Source organism: Vicugna pacos, chromosome 1, assembly GCF_048564905.1.
Source record: "Vicugna pacos chromosome 1, VicPac4, whole genome shotgun sequence".
In the NCBI taxonomy this organism is placed as follows: domain Eukaryota; kingdom Metazoa; phylum Chordata; class Mammalia; order Artiodactyla; family Camelidae; genus Vicugna; species Vicugna pacos.
The window spans coordinates 45,992,403-46,010,850 of record NC_132987.1 but is presented as its reverse complement, the minus strand read 5'-3'; the positions used below and the strand labels follow the sequence as shown (position 1 = coordinate 46,010,850).

The 18,448-nt window shown below is 33.6% G+C and overlaps 1 protein-coding gene across 6 annotated transcripts in view; it reads right to left on the bottom strand.

Annotated features, from left to right (window-relative positions):
- NAALADL2 (N-acetylated alpha-linked acidic dipeptidase like 2) overlaps nt 1–18,448 on the bottom strand; it is a 1,170,852-nt gene that overhangs the window by 510,429 nt on the left and 641,975 nt on the right. The window lies entirely within an intron of this gene.

Below are 18,448 nucleotides of genomic sequence, written 5' to 3'. Positions count from 1 at the left end.
TAGCCACTGCTATTTAAAATGATTCAGAGGGATTTCTTTTCTCCTCTAGCCAGTTAACGGATGGGCGTAAGTCCACCAGTGAGTGGGCAAGACTTTTATTCTGCCATTTCTTTTATGAGTCTCAAATTCAAAGTGTTTTATGATGTAAGCAACACAACAAAACATTAAATGTTTCAAAATGTGTATGTTATACAACATGACCTCAAAAGGTAAATAAAATACTTCTGTAGCGGCTCTAGTGAAGAATTACTAATTTGTTCCAATGCTGAAAAATTTCTAAATATTATCCAGTGCTAAGCTAACATTACTGAGTAAAGGGTCTGTGTATTCTCTATTTCACTTTCAATTTAAACAATATGTACTTTTTGTATTACAACTTCTTTTTTTAATGCTATGAAAAACTGAATAAAGAATGTATAACATATAAAAATTATGAAGAATAATGGAAGAATGACCCAGCCTAGCAAGCATAACATCTCCAATACTATTGAAAGCCCCTAGATACTGTATTCCATCACTCACTCTGGCCCCAGGATAGTCACCAATCTGGTTTTTTTTGGTGGGCGGGAGGGCGGTTCTTCTTTTCTTTTTTATAGATTTAATATGTATGTCTGTATAAGTCCTTAATAATTCATTCCTTAGGCTTTATGGATTTTTACCTTTATCAATTGGTATCTTATATACGTATTCTTTTTTTTTTTTTTACATATACTGACATACGACATTATGTAAGTTTAAAGCACATAACATCATGATTTGATACTTATATATTGCAAATGATTACCATCATAGCATTAGCTAATTCCTTCATCACATAACTATCATTATTTTCTGTAGTGAAAATATTAACAATCTACTCTCTTAGCAACTTACGATATGATGATTATAGTAAATATTTGTATTCTTTTGTGATTTCTTTACTCAGGATTATATTTCTGAGATTCCTCTAGGTTTATTTATCAATTTCCTAAGATAAGTATTTTTAAATTATTTTGTGTTTTATGATTGCAAACAATGATGCATTGATCATTCTTGTCCATGTTTCCTAGAAAACATATGTCAGAATTTCTCTAGGGAAGGAATTACTGCTCCATAGGGTATGTGCTTATGTAACTTTAATCATAAATGCCAAAATGCTTCTTTAAAAGGTTCTGATTATACTCCTGCCAGCTCTGTATGAATTATTCCTCCATTCCTCACCAATAGCTGGTGCTGCTCAGTATTTTATTTTACTTTATATTCTTACCAAGGGTAGTGGGTATTAAATTGTGTACCATTATTTGTTTAACTCACAAATACTGTCACTGGGTTGCAGGGTGTGCTGAATAGTTTTCCAAAGTTTTCTGTACTACTGGCATTATTTAAAAGGTCCTATTTTCAGAGTACCTAATTTTTGCAGTCCAAAAACCGTAAAATTGTGGGAGAAGGGTGTAGCTCAAGTGGTAGAGTGCATGTTCAGAAACCAAGAGGTCAGGGGTTCAAACTCCAGTACCTCCTCCAAGAAGAAATCAATGAAGAAACCTAATTACCTACCCCTCAAAAAACAAACAAGCAAGCCAAAACGGGTACAACTGTGTCCCACTGTGGGTTTAATTTGCATTTCCATGATGACTAATAAAGAGCTTTTCATGTATTATTTAGCCCTCCATGTTCCCTTTCCATGCAGTGACTGTCTGTGTCTATTCACCACATTCATGGAAGTCTTTATATAGTCTGGATAATTTTTTTTTAGCTCATATATATTCTACTTATCTTCTCCAGTTTTTGGCTTCTCTTTCATTTTCAATGTCATGTTTTAGGGCGATTAAATTTTATAATCTTAATGCCTATGGTTTTCAATATAATGGTTTGCATTTTTCTGATGTGCTTACAAAATCCTTCTGAAATGTGAGGTAATGAAGTTATTCTCATAACAGTTTTAAAGAATTCAGTTTTTCACATTTCAGTGTCTACCCAGAATGGGTGTGTGTGTGTGTTAGGAATGCATGGAATATTACTTTTTTTTTCTGAATCACCCTAGTTCCCTTTGTCACATTCTTCACTCATGTGCAATGACAGTTGTCATATATAAATTTCTATATGTGTGTGGGTCTGACTGGGCTCCTTAATCAATTCCATTAGACTTTTGATCCATATCCACAATGATACCCTATTTTCATTACTATTACCATAGAATATGCCTTAATATTCAGAATGGCAAGCCCTCCCACTTGTTCTTCCTCAAAAACATCTTCATTATTTTTTTCACCTCTGTATTCACTTTCTTGATCTGTTCTTTTGGAGAACTTGAATATAATAATTTTTGATAAATAGGTATTATTCTTAAACTACAAATTGTCTGTACTTGACGTTCTTATTATGGGAGAACTATGAACTGCCAAGTCAATGCCTTTAATGCTGTAAGAATTTTTAATAGTTCTTCTTTGAATAACAGGCTCTTTCCCTGCTTTCTGCATCACTTGCTATTAATCCTTGAAGTTCTAGCTTTGTGGTTTCATCACTTGCCACAGTACTTTATTCCAAGTTTTGTTTCCCTTGCTGATTTCTCTCTGTCCTGTCTGCTCAGAATACCAGTGCTTTAATGGAGATGTGTGATACTGTATGCATCCTCTATGTGTTTTTCATAATATCTACTTAAAAGTAGCAAAAACAGAAATGCACCAAATTGAGCACCTAACTCCTTACATAGGTAAGATGTGATTTCTCGGTAAGTACTGACTGCTATTCCCACATCTAAGAGGGAAAAAAATCTGGATAAGCAGCTAAGGATTATGACTCAAGTTCCTGCTTCTCCTATGGACTTACATTGCAGGTATTTGTTCAAAATTTATTGATATATCATTTTAGACATTATCTCTACCTGATAGAGATCATCTTATTCAAATCTTGTATAATAAGGTGGTTGACTGGATGGAAGGGGACATGTACTATAGTAGTCTGAAGAATAAAACTATTTCAGCAAAAATGCATCCTAAAAGATATTAAAGCTTTGGTATACACATGGTTATAAAATACTGGTCTTTAAAAATGTTGGAGGAAACATAATTTCTTAATAAATATTGTCTAACATTCCACATAATTAATAATCACCAGTTCAAGCCCAGTCTTCCTAAGATTACGTTTTAATTCTGCTGCCTTTAAAACTGTAGTTTAAATTTATCCAATTGTTTACTTCAGTCTTACCTCTTGCACTCCCCCAGCAAAAAAAAAAAAAAAAAAACTAAAGAAGGTATATGAGTTCTACGTTCTGAAATTATGTATCCTTTAAATCTAAATTATTTTGAAGAAATAAGTTTTATTGATACAAATGGTTTGGTCAAGTGATTCTATTCATTAATCACTTTGAATTACTAAGAATGTTAAAATGTCTAAATTTGAGAATTTCTAGTTTTCTGACCTTTTTTCCCCACAGTACTTTGGGATTTATGGTGAACAATTCTGCTTTAATGAGGCAGTTTGCTATATTCAAAGAGAAATGTTATGAAATAATTAACTGCAGTATAATCTCAATTTACTAATTTCAAAAAAAGCTGCAAAACTAGGAGTATGTCACCTAAAATCACCAAGTGTTTGACCAAAAGTTGTGCTCTGCCTTAATTTTTAAAACAGGAGTTTGCACGGGCCAGTAGTTTTGGCAGGAAGCATAATGAACTGTCATGCCTGAGACTTGAATTTGGAAGTAACTTTGGCATTCGTGTTTCATTGGCCAGTAGAGACTGGAAATGGGAGGATTTTGGCTTTTGTAGACAAAATTCTGTTTCTATCAGTGTTCAACACCTGTTACTGGATGAGCCACAGAACAGCACTGGTGTTAGAACTGGAGGAAGCGATGCATGTAGTATTCCTAGCACTAGAGTGAGTGCCAAGATTACACTGTAAATGAACAAGGAAAGCAAGCATCTAAAGAAACACACGAGCATTACACAGAAAACAAACAGCATGCTTAGTAAGGGCCACTGAGATTTTCTTGTGTGTGTATACAATAACCTACACACACACCCCTACCATACCAGTGGATATTTCTCACATATTGAAAAGTCAAAAGTTTATTAAGGTTGTTATTTGATTTGGTATTCAATGTAGTTAATAAAATTACTTGAATCATGTGTTATATGCATAGTTAAATTGAAAGACTCTGTAGTGTGAACTGACTTATCTCTTAATTTTGTTTTAGAAACAGTAAGACTGAAATGCATGGTAAAACTGTATCACACACGATAGCAAGAAATTAAATGGTTAGGAGGGAAAGGCAACATCACCTCATCTTCCCTGCCAGGCAGTCATTATTACCATGCCAACTGAAAGCATGATACTTCTTCAACTACTTTCTTCCTTCTAAAGTAACATACTAACAGCAAATCATGTATTGAACCTCTACCACAGAGCCTGAAAACATTGTACGTAATGGTCTTATAGAAAGAGTCTCATGTAATGACTGTTACCATTCTAGAGATAAGAAATTTTAGGGTCAGGTAATGTAATCAAGATGTAAAATGTCCCAGATTAAATAGGTCAGATTTCTACTCCACTACTTTGTACTTTAGATTTCCACTCTACGGCACTGCTGTTTAGAAGGAGCAGTCTTCCAAACTTAGATGCTCTCCAAGAGAAATAAAAATGTTGAATGTTATAAAGCACAGAACCGGGGTAAAATGAGAAAAAAATAGATGATGTGAGGTTAGAGGAAAGCAATCCTTATGCTCATGAGAAAATAAGACTTAGGGAAATCTAAGTAACTTTTCAAGAATACAATAGCTCAAACCACAGAGTTTGAGAACCACCAGACCGAGAAGAGAAAACTGCTCCTTACCTACTTCATTTAAAAAAAAAAAAAATCTAGCACAGAGGTAGATTATCCTAAAGAGATCTTAATAGCTGCCTCTCCTTGTGATCAAAGAAAATATGATGCACAGTCGTCTGCACTTGCAAGTTACAGAAAGCATGTGGATGGGCATGCTGATCTCCAGCTAAGCCTCCTGCATAAAGCTGGTACTCCATCAAAACTTGATTCATTAACTTGGTATTACTTTTAACCTTATATTATACTATTACTTATAACTTTATATTATATTATATTATATTATATTATACAAACAGTAAAATAAACTTGACTAAATGCCAGGACATGCAGAAATAAAATGAACTACCAATATATCTCTTACTACCTGAATCAGACCAAAAAAGAAACAAACAAACTCAAGACTCAAGTGATGCAACTCAATTTTTTTCATCCTTGTTCAGGTTCGTACAGGAGTAGTTTCATCCTGGTTAATAAGGAGTGCACATTTGGATTGCAGGAAAAAAATACAGTAGTATGTTATGATGAAGCATTTAAAAATATATTTTAGAAAGAAGAAATGTGACTGAACAAAATGAAGGTTAATACAATTCATGGAGGCTAATAAGCTTTTATAGAATGTACCAGTCCTGAACATAACATTATACGTACTGTTAATAATACCTGAGACCTTTTCTCCATTTTTCAGGGAAAATAATTGTCAAAGGTCACTTTCTGATTAAGTCACCTTAATTATCTAAACCAAACCTCAAAGTTGATTCACAAAATGGACAAGTTAATCCAATCAGTAAGACGTAAGTCTTCAATTTCATCTGCTTGATTCTCTAATGCAATGACATAAACTTAGATGGTACCAAAACTTGCATGGTTTCTTGTTTTAAATAGTCACTGCCCTATGATCCAATGAATAAATATTGGGAGAAGCATACTCCATTTCGGTAAGATCCTAACAAAAATTATTTATTTTCATACTTCAGAACAAGCATATTTACTGAGAACCTTCTGAAGTACCTAAAACACTAACGTGATTCCCTTTCCTTGGCATTAACACAAAATTATTAATGCATTTTACTAATCTTAAAAAGTAAGCTTTTTAAGAACAAGTCTTTTAATACAGCCTGAAATTCCAACTAGTTTCTTGTGCCTAGTAAATGGGAATCACTGCAAATAATCAGTAAATGCTTTTTATTAATTATACTGTTAAGATCATATTAAAAATATAATTTTAACATGCTACATACTTCTTTCAGTTTATTTTTAATATAGCAAATTAAATCTAGAGTAGTCCTGCAAGGCTGACTAAAACAAAAGAGGAATTAATGTATTTTAAAAATAATTTTTAGATTTTGTCTTTCTGTGACACTGCAAATAGGTTAAAGCTACTGTCAGAACAATGAATCATAATGTTTATCTCAAGACAACAATCAAAATCAGCAAGAATTTAAGTGTTTCTCGTCAATTGTTAATCAAGACTACCTTCCTTCACAGGCAGATTCATTTCAGCACTCAAGAGTGAAATCTTCTCAATTAAGTCATACCCATTACATGACAAGTTGCATAAATAATGAGAAAAACAACTGTTAATACACCTAACTTTATGAAATGCATTCACATCAATCTGTAGAGATGTCTGGTCATTGGAAGTCATGACAGTACGGAAAAAAAATGGAAAATGAAAAGTAAATGTTAAAATGATAGAAAACGAGTTTTGACAAGAAAAGCATATTGCACGTTGAGATATTTGAATAAGCTGTCATTTAAGAGCTCCATCTCTATTGTATACATGAAGAAAAAAAACAAAAAGGCTTTTGCTAGACGAGAAATGAGCAGCATTGATGTTGATATATTTCTGACATACACTATTCCTAGTGGGCCAGAACCTCATCTACTGAATCTCATAAATAACCCAGGATAATTGGACAACACTGTCAATAGAAGATTGGTAGATGCTAAGTGGGAGAGATGGGAGCTTTGGGAGGAGCTGGATCTAGAATGGAAAAATTGTCAATTATGGATTCAGGAAAAGAGGGCTTACATTTCTGGTCTTCGCATATAAACTATATGACCTTGTGCATATCACTGTTTTTCAATTTAGTTTCCACATTATAATGTGTTGAACAATAATATGCTATGTTTTTTTCTGAGAGCATTAAGTGAGATAACATACGCAAAGTGCTCAGCACAATCTCTAGCACCTCCAGGGACACAATAAAGCTTACTTTGCTTTCTCTCCTCCTTTCCTAGATGAGCCATCCCATGTACTAAAACAAGAAGAACAGCATCTACGTTAGTATAAGGACTGCATCAGAATATACACATGGACTTAATTTGATTCATGGTTGGAAATACAAAGCCCTATTGTTATCTTTCTCTTTTTCTGAGAAAGTTCATGATATTGGAATATATCGACACATATTTGAATTCCAGACACTGGATTCATTTTGTAGTATATTTTCTTTCTCCCCTACAGGTCATTAAAAATTAAGGATAAGAGCACAATGACAAAGTTAAGTTTAGAAAGATCTCAGATTATTGATTACTTATTTTTCATAGAAAAATTAAAACCATCTCCCTTTAAAAGTATTTTTTAAATTACATCAGCAATGTGTATTTACTGGAGGAAAAAAATAGAACACACAGATAAGCAAACCATTTAACAAAAGAACATGAGAAAATGATCCCAACAAGAAAACACTCTCCTGGTAATTAAAAAAACTGTATTACCAGTTGGTAAAATTGGACTCGCAATTCAAACGTTTTTTAAAATAAATACCCACAACAGTTACAGCCCTTATACAGTCACCACCACCCATGTTCTGGGCATTTGCTTTATGCTAACCACTGTTTTAGGTGGGTGACAATCATAAGCTCAAATCCTGCACACAAAATTTGAAATTACATTACAATTGGCCTAGAAAAAAAATTTGAATCCCCAAGTTTTAAGAAAGGATATCTAGAAATTTGTCTCTGTGTCCTGGCCCTATCCAAATAGCAGTACCTCATGAGGCAACTTTCATCATCCAGAAATCCTTGAACTGTGGTCCCCCAAACCCTTAGGGAACCTGTGGCCCCTTAAGGGCCCCTTCAGGAATCTATGAGGTCATCACAATTATTTTCATAATAATACTAAGACACTACTTGCCTTTTTCACTGTGTTCAAATGCGCACTAATGGTATAAAGAAACAATGGACATAACTGCTGGCCTTTTGGTACAAACAAGGATAGTGGCAACAAACTTAACTAATAGTCACTGAATTCTCTACTACTATCCACTAGCAGAAAAAGCGAGTTTCACTTAAGAGTAACACTGCTGAAACTTTGAAATTTACTAATTTTAGTAAGTTTCAAACTTTTAGCATACATCTTTTTAATCATTTTTGTTATGGAATCAGGAAACACACAGCACGTCTGTGCAGACAGAAATGGGACGGTCTTCAGAAGAAGTGTGCATGTGAGTTGTGAACTGATTTAGTATTTCTGTTCATGAAACACCATTTCTACTTGGGAGAATTATCGACAGATGAACGACGGCAGATCAGACGTGTACCTGGGAGACATTTCTCCAACATAAGCAAAGTGGGACTATAAGAAAATAACAGTTTTTGTTGCTGATAAAAATATTCAAGTTTTTGAATAAAAAATAGAATTATGGAAAATTTGCATTTGTCACAATGAACTTTACAGATTTCTAAAGCAAAAAAAATGCTTCTGATGAGATCAGTGATAATGTGAATAAATGTGTTTTTTTAAATGTCACGTAAAGGAATATGTCAACATTGAGAAGATCTGCATTATTCAGTGAAATGGTATTTTCCAAATGGGCAATGTAAAAGGGACCCAATTAAAATGTAAGACTGGCCATCTTATTTTAATATAATAAAGTGTAAAAAGTTTACTGGCATAATTTCAGGTTCCACATTGTAAGCAACTATTAAGTAACTACCACTCGTGTTTTCATATAATTTTGAGTAGCCACAACTACCTGGAAAAGTTTTTAAAATACATCACCCTTTTCCAACTATATATGTAGATAAGGCCACATTTCCTCTGTATATTTCAACTAAAACATATCTCAACAGGCTGACTACAAAAGCAGATATGAGGGCCGAGCAGTCTACTATTAAGCCAGACGTTAAAGATACTTTTAAAAAGTATAGACCACCACCCCACTTCTCAATTTTTCTTTGAAAGACAGTTTTTTAAATAAAATGCTTTATTTTTGTTATGTGTTATGGCATTTTTATTATTTTTAAATAAATTAATAGATCTTTAAAATTTTTTCTCAGTTTTAATCCTAGTATATTCAGTATGGACATAGAAAACCTTCATAAACTCATAGGAGATCTCAATAATGTTGAAGATTGCAAAGGAGTTCTGTGACCAGAACATTTGACAACCACTGCTCTAGTCCATGTTTAAGATGGTAACGGGAAATGGCTAAATAATAAGCATTTCCCAGGCCCTCAACACTCCCAGTTAATGAAGGCTGGCAGAGCAAGCTGACAGCACCCAGGCTGGAGGACAGAGAAGAGAGCCAAGTTTCAGAGAACTGGAAGCTTTCCAGTAAGAACAGAGACGGTGAACACTTCTTAAAGCTAGGTCAAAGATGTCTTTGTGTGTGTGTATGTGTTCACACTCCTGAATGCACACTGGTGATACTAATCCAGTCGATGAAAACACAAAAGGCTAATGTGCTCCCAGATCAAGGGAAAAACAAACTACTCTTATCACAATATCTACTGTGCACAAGGAAACAGAAAAGCTCCCATCGGGAAAAATCTGGCCAAAACTTTAACTTCTTTGGCAACTGGTCAAATCTCACTTTGTACCGTCCCATACATATTTTTTGGACTTTGCCATTAGATACTTATTTTTTATTCTCACATTAATTTTTCCCTCCAAAAATAACCACTGAGTTATCTATGTGTGGCAGTCACTGTGTGTATTGCAACTAAGTGGTTAAATAGTGATTAAACCAGACAGACAAAGCTCCCTGATCCCTAGTTAAGTGAGGTAGGATTTGAAACTTGTAGAAACAATTTGAAATTACAAAGAAGATAGGCAAATTCACAATCACATATGGAAATTTTAACAAACTTCTCTCAGTAGCTGATAGAATAAGAAGAAAAAGATGTTAGGGAATAGATGACTTGAATAACATTTTTTAGAAATGACCAACGTGACATACATAGAAAACCATACCCAATGACTTTGTAAATGCACGTGGAATATTCACCAAAATTGCCCATGTAGTAGGCCATGAATCAAGTCTCAACAAACTTCAAAACACTAAAATTATACAGACTGTATGCTATGAAGACAGTAAAATTAGGCAAGAAACCAATAACAAAAGTATAAGCAGAAATTCCAGTTGCTTGGAAATTAGATAATTCCTCTTAGGAACTGATAAGTCATGAAATTAAAATAGAAATAGGGAATATTTTAAATGAATGATAATGAAAATACAACATCACAGCATTTATGGGAAGCAGCTAAAGCAGTGCTGAGAGAAAAATGTATTGCCTTTAACATTTAGGAAAAAGTCAATGACTTAGCTTCAATTTCAAAAAATTAGAAAAGTACTGAAATAAACTCAAATGAAATTTTAAAGAAGGAAATGATAGAAATAAGAAAATGACTGAAATAGAAAACAAATGTACAGAAGAAAAAAATCCTATGGACTTTCTGATATGCATTTTGGCTATTTTTTTTATAACCCATGAGTTTTCAATAGATATCCTTTTAATAAATATCCTTTAATTATCTAATAGGGAATATCTTTATGATATATGAATATTATTTAATATTTATAATCCATTTACATAATATAAGAATTATATAATATAGGAAATAACTAAAAAGTACGTTTCATCTTATTTTAAAAATTTAGCCAGCAAAGAACTGAAATATACCATGCTAATTTCAGAAACTTGGTCAGGCTATTCATTAAACACAGTTAAATTAACACAGATATTACCCATTCATGCTCCCCTGCCTTTCCTTACTCTTCACCATTTTTATGGCTTCTATATACACAAACTATGATTCACTACCTCTCATGAGCAAGTAGGTTTGGAATTTCCTGGCAAACTCCAATGAAGACAAAAACCAAAAGGTAATAGAAGGAGAAGTGTAAGAGAAATAAACTAATTCTTTGGAGTCCACTACTCCAAATCATTGTTCTAATTCCTGGAACATGGGCACAAGCTTATTTTCATATAGGTTCATGGTTTCTTAGGCCACACAATGTTTAAATAGGTATATAGTTAAAACTAGAGCTCAGATTTTTCTTAGTCACACACTGCTCTTTTCACAACCATAATGGTATTACATAATTATATTGAAATCTGTTAAGCTAACTGTGAGAAATAAGTACCAAACAAGCAACTTCTGTTAATTACCACATTCAGCACTACTTTTCATGGACAGTTAGCACACTATTTTTAGAGCCTTTAAAAATATATGCATATATTTCCAAATTAAATCATGCTGTTTGGGAATACTTGAACTAATTTTTGGCCCATGTGAAATTTAATTTGAGTCCTAAGCAAGAAAGTCACACAAAGCAGAGTTGCTTCTTTTGCTTGTTATTTTTTGAGAAACAAAGCTTTTGTGAGGATTGCAGTGAGCACATGCTGTTGCTGGGCAAGCTTTCCTCAATATTTCTCTAAAAGAACTGAAATGTCCTCATTTTTATATTCTTCTATACCTCCCTCTGTAGGTTTTGGCAGTATGCACCATGTTGGGTTGCACTCAGCACATGTATAACCAGAGATAAATGAGGAGAACAAAGCTGGTTGTTTTGTTTGTTTTTTTTTTTTTCTGAATTCAATTATGTTGTAGACATAAGCCAAAAACAACAATATACAAAATACCTAAAGTATGTATGAGTCAGTATTTTGGTATTCCCCTATATTGTATTTACAAACACAACTGAAAGTTTTAAGAAATCCAGAATTGCTGGGTCTTCCTTTTTCTGGTCTCATTTTTTAGTTTGAAGATCTGGCATCACTGGTCTGGAATTCTTGCTTCTCAATCTATTGCAGTAAGGAGCACTCAGCTCTTTTAAACAGGGCATGAGTTCGGCCGTTCACTACCTACGTACCTCGGTCCCCAGCACTCATTCTATATATCTTACATCATCTAGGCCCAAGTAGGCTTTTTAGTTCTTTGACCTCTCTTCTTACAATATATATTCTAGAAAGGTAACAACTGTAAATAATTATCTACCTTTCCATGAATTTGTTGCAACTATTTACATTTCTCTTTTAATAAAGGGTATATTTTATACTCCCTTTAGGCCTCATTAAGAAGCCTTAGGTAATTCATTTCATTTCTTATAAACTAATGGAACCAACAATTATGCTAAAGAAAACGGTCACAGCAGAATTTAATTTCACTTTAATATTAATAACACTAGTATATGAGAAAAGATGGGGAATGGGAGTCAGGGCATGTCATATTCATAATTGGTAATCTTTTTTTCATATGACTGCATTTATACTATTTCTTGTCATACTAAAAGTCTAAAAAGAACTTTACAAATCAAATAAGAAGCCATGCAGTACACTGTGACAGGTTATTGGCAGGCTGGAAAATGCATTTAAGTTATCTTTGGAAAGGATGATTACAAATTGGCACTAAAACTATTCATCCATTAAGGATTTACTGACATGTCATCATGTCATATAAATTAATAGAAAAGAAATCATTCTATTTAGAAATAATTCCATTTAGCCCTACATTTTTATCTAGGAATATGTTTATTAGCACCCAGCCTGTCTGTCTGACTAAACCAGTCCTCACATTCTTATTTCCTGTCCTACCCAAAAGAATTATTTAATTATAAAAAAAAAAAAAGTCAGTCCCAGGATTTGTAGATTGTTTCAAATTTTTTCAATGGAATGACTGTAGACTGGCCTGTATGCAAGAAATCAAGGGTTGAATTGATGAATCAGGGGTACAGAGACAAACATAACCTCTAAGAATGAGTCAGGTCATCAACTAAAATGACTTCTGACCTGGTGTTTAGAGGGCATTGACTGCAGAATTATTGAGGCCGGGATTCTCAAAGGGACATTAAGGAAACCATAGAAGTGGTCTGAGATGTAGCCAGAGCCTGGTGATGAGGAATGTAACACTGGACAACGTGCAAAAAATCCAGGAAGCAGTCAATTGTCAAGTAATTAGATAGCTGGTAGCAAGACTCCTGCATGGGCTATGAATCTAGAGCAATATTCAGTCCCTGGACAGAGACAAGAAACATAAGGCAAAGTGTCATGCGGGGAAGGGCCAAGTGATGCATCAGGACTGTGATTTAAAAGCTGGCATTTTATTAAAGAAAAGGGCATAATATTAACATGGGAGAAAAGCAAGATTTTCTTGGGGACACTTCTCTGATTATTGATGAACTAGCACTAATAATAATGATGATGATTTATCAATGTGCATTTCAACCCTGGAAAGTATTTTTACTGAAACATTAGAGATGAGGAAACTGAGAACAGTGACTAATCTCAGACGCTGTGATGGCAATTTGACTACATGTAGATGTCAAGTAACTTCAGCTGAAGAAAAAAAAAGTCACAGTTGCTGGGAACCACTAAATGAGCCCATGTACGGAACACAATTTATGTTAGCTAAAGTTGCAAACAACGTGTAAAGAATTAGTAAGCCCTATCAAAGGACAGAAGTGCATTGTTTATTTGTACATTGTGAAGTAACCACCACAACACCACCAAACATTTATGTAGAAGGATCCAAAGTAACACCCAAGAGGTTTATACCACTGAATCCTACGTCCTAATGGTTAGGGCTTGAATTAACAAGGCATGTGTGCAAACAGCATCATATCCTTATTAACTACATTTCATTTCGATATCTACATAATTTAAAGTTGCCAGCCTAGTAAGAATGAGCAAAACTAGCTCAAATTTCATTCTTAATACCTGTACTACCTTCATAGGTCTATCAAGTAGCACAACATGTCTGTTGTCTCTTGAAGACTCTATAAGAAAAAACGGTTTTCTCATGACAACTGATTTTTACTTTTCAGGGGTCAGCCAAAGAAGACTGATGATAAGCAATACCTTAACTCACCCAAAGCTCCGAAAGGACATGAATAGATCCATCAAAACTAAATCAGTAACTGACATTTGTACAAAACATACAATTAATCCCAAGTTTTATAGCCTCTCAAGATAAATAACTGTCAGGAAGCCATCCTTCACTAAAAGAATGTTCCATCTGAAAGACACAGAAAAAATTTCCAGCTCTGCTGTGAAAGCCAACACAATGGCAATGACTGACTTCCAAGAAGGGTGTCTAACTTTTTTATTTTTATTTAAATTATGAATTAAATACATTGATTTATTAGGCAAAATGCTATCAGATAGATGGCAATAATAAACATAACTTCCATATATAAAAGCAGTGTATTTCTTCTCAAACTGTCTTGATGTTTATTTCACAAAAATAACAAATTGCTTTTCAAAACAATCATGTTTTGAAATTTAGCTATTATTTAGTATTTATTTATTATAAAATATGATAACCGAGTTCTATTTTCAAATTTTTACACAGACTTTCTTCCCATTAATTTATAAAACCATTATGGAACACTGCATTTTGATTTAACCTTAAGAGTTCCCTCTTACAGTCCATAGGTAGAGAGTTGTTAAGTAAATGGGAAGTTATTCTACTTTATACGAGACAGGGGAATACAGTAATGGGAATTCACTGGGATTCTGGAAAGAAAATGTGCCCAAATCTCTTTTCTTCCACTTATTTACTGAACAACCTAGGGCAGGTTTTTAAAGCTCTTTAAACCTCAGTTGCTTCACTGGAAAAGGATATAATAATAGAACATACATTATTAGGTTGCTCTGACTGAATATGATAATCCCCAAGAAGAATTTATCTCAGTGACTACTCAGTTCCCATCCACTGCTCAATCCATCACACGAGTGTCTTCTGCACCTACTACATATACTACATAAAGCACAGTATATCTATCTGGATTTCCCCCACCCAGGTCATTCGTAGACACATATCGTGCATAGGTCTCTAGCCCTTCAACAGCTGTGGATATTCACTTGATTATGATGTACGGATTAGCTAGTTTCTGACTGTTGACTAGTAGGTAGCACTAGCTCTTCTGTGACCTGACCCCTGATACCCTTGTGAGATGAGGAAAGATTCCAGACCTGGGAAGTAGAAATCGTGTTTTGACACTGTGACTTCCCTTCAACTACCTACAAAATCCCCTACTGTCTATAAGACAAAGCCCCAAACTTATTTTTCAGTATTTAGGTGTGGTAACAGCCTTGCCCCTACTTCCACTTCTACTTGGATCTACTAGAGGGCTCCCACCTATTGGATGATTCAGAGGCAGCACACCACAGCATTTAAGAACAGGGACTGGGAGACAGTCTGGTTTAAGTTCTCTTACTGTCCAGATATGAGACCTTGGATGAGTTATTAACTCAAATGCCCCATAACCATTCCCACTTCACCAAGCTGGTAACATCAAAAGTGATGTTTGCAAACTGCTTAGCACAGTGTGGGCATATCATAGCACTCAGTAAGTACTTTCCACTTTAAAGCTTGCACTTACTTCTTGCCAGACCTGCCCATCACCTGAGGCTGCCAGGATCTCTCCCTGCTCCCTTCATCTGCTTCAGGAAGTCATTTCTGCATAGACCAGTCAACTCAGAGTAACCTGGCCTCCAAACACTTGGCATCTGGCTTATAAAGCACTACCCAGTCCTCAATGGGTCACTTAAACCTTGAAAATCAATAGCTCTTTTGTGACTTCCATCGAAGTATAGAAATAAATAAGCTTTTAAATTTCTCTTACAGCAGTTCATTTCTTGGAAAGTTGACTTCAAATTATCCTCATACTGCATCAATTTTGAGTTAAGGGAGAGAATAAAGAAGGGAAGAAGGGAGGAAGGAGAGAGGGAGGGAAAAGGAAGGAGGAAGGAAGGAAGAAATTTACAGTGTATGGTGTTTCCTGATTCCAGAGGTGTATTGTTATTTCACTTGGAAATATATACTCTTTTCCCCTATGATTCCTCCAAAAGAAGTCTTAATTTTCAGAAGACTTGATTTTACCCTAAAATCAAACTGTAACACAATGTAAACCAAATAGACCCTTTTAGCTTTGCTTTCTTTTATATGAGTTAATTAAATATAACTCATTTCTTCATCTTTGACTTGATTAATTAGTTCTGGTAGAGCAAAGCGATTGTCAGTTGGTAGTTCACTAGTGTGTAGATATTCCACAAAATGTATTTTAAAAAGACTACCGTTGATTTGCTTTCTTCATGGGCATAGACACCATATAGGAATCTTACTGCTGAAGATAACAGAACTATTCTAGATGGATGTGTTTTATTGGTCTACTTCTACTATTATTTTTCAGAGGAGAGTAATAAAATGTCCTTTCAGTTACTCTTGTGAAAGAAAAAAAGAAACTTGGAAACAGTTATCCCACAAACGTGTCTGAATCATGTCAAATATCCTGCTAAAAAATAGCCAAACTGTGGCTTTTATTGTGTTTAAGCAGAACATTTCAGCGAGTGAGCTGTCTGGCTCACAAAATGAGAAGCCTATTCTTGAATTAGGCAAATATTTTTATAAACCGACACTCATTATTTTAAGGAAAAAAAAACGTGAAAACTCGAAGAGTGCTTCCTTGTGCATACGTTTTCCACTAAGAAATACCATTACACATCAAAATGTATTAACTTTATATTTAATGTGTTTGTAAATCAAGCAACTTGCAAAGATTTAAATGCACCAGATTCACTTGGCCCCAGAAAGCCTGAGGCAATATATCCTAGACCTACTTTAATGATACTGTAATTTCAGGGAATATATGACATTATATAAATATGAAAGATAATATTAGTGAGGAATCTGTAGGAATGGCCCACCTATTATTTTGTAATAAATGTTTTTAAGTACAGAATCACTCTGGTATAAAATAAAAACATGTTTCTAAAAGCAAGGCAAATAGAACATCTTTAAATAGGATATGCTAGATTCAATAGGCAATGTCAGTCTTAGATCAAAACTAATCACTGAACTACTTCTCCGATTTCTTTTATTACTTATTTCCATCTGGACTGCTTTCTACCAAACTTGCACTATTGAAATTCTGCCCATTATTCAAGTCCCTTTTCCCCAAGAGCATTTTTGAACATGTGCATAAAATGCAATAAAGATTCTGGAGTATTCTTGTTTATTTGGCGTTTTTTTCCGAGGCAATTTTAATAGAGTAAATTAAAAGGTGTATCACTTTGGATTGAGGCACTCTTTCCCATCCCCCAGATTTACTGAAATAAATTGGTTTATTTCAAACCTTTAATCCTTTGGCCTAATTAAGGGATTTCTATCCTGGTTAGAATATAAAGGATGCTCACAGCTAATGGGCCTTTTTGTTTAAAATGTTAAATTTAATTTCTTGTGAATAAAATTTTACAACATGGAAAACACTAGATCTTATTAGTGAAACTGCAGTCAAGTATAGTAATTACAGAAAATACCAATCAATCAATCAATCAATCATGCTCAACCTCTATAATTAGAGTAATATTTAAGTAGGTAAGTACTCATATATATTCCAATATTTCAACATTTAGAAATTTAAGTTATTTAAAAAATTACATGATAGTACAGCAGAATAGATCACTGGATTAGGAAACATGGACCTAGGGGGTAGTGTTACAGTTTTACCTTTATTACTCAATATTATATACATATACGATCATGTAAAATTAGTCATCGCGTAACTTTTTTATTTTTTTTTTACTTTTCCCTGTTTTCTTACTTTTCTTTTGTCTCTTTAAATGTGACAGTTTTAACGTATTTTACTATATTTACAGAATTAAGTATGTTACTGTTTATTTTCTACTTTCTTGATTTCTTCTCATAGGTTAAGACTCTCTCCCTTATTGCTATATTGAAAGTGAAAACTGCTAAATTTTTTCTAAAACCTTTCTAATAACTTTTTTTAACAGTTTGCACATGCATGTTAATCCTTCTGAAAGTTAATTTGCTTATAGTTTAAGTTAAAATTCCAAATATATGTTGGAAAAGATTGCCAGTTTTACATCATTTATTAATACATTTCTCCATTAGACACTAAATTGAAACATTATCTTTATTGTAGAAGAAATCTTACTTTATCATCATTCTTTGCTGAATTTTCTATTCTGCTCACAAATATTCAATCTATACTATTTTTGTTGAATTTCATTCCAGTGCCTTTTTAAGAATGCGTACCTGTGAAATAAACCTCCAATATTATTATCCTGTTTTATAATTTTCTTGGCTTTAGATATTTGGTCCTCATATTAAGTTTAGGAATTTTTTCCAATTAATAATAAAACTTGGTAAAATTCTAACTAGAGCTGCATTAAATTTATATATTGATTTTAAAAATCGTATGTTTGATATAAAATATCCCCGTAAGTGAAGCCATTATGTTTTCCATTTGCTCAAATATTTTTTAAGAAATTTAGTTTTAAAAATAAATAGTCCATTATTTTCTTACTAAAATGTATTTTATTTGTTTTTGTTACAATTGAGAATTAAATATTATCCCAATTCTTAGTTTAGGTGCCTGCATGACTAATATAACT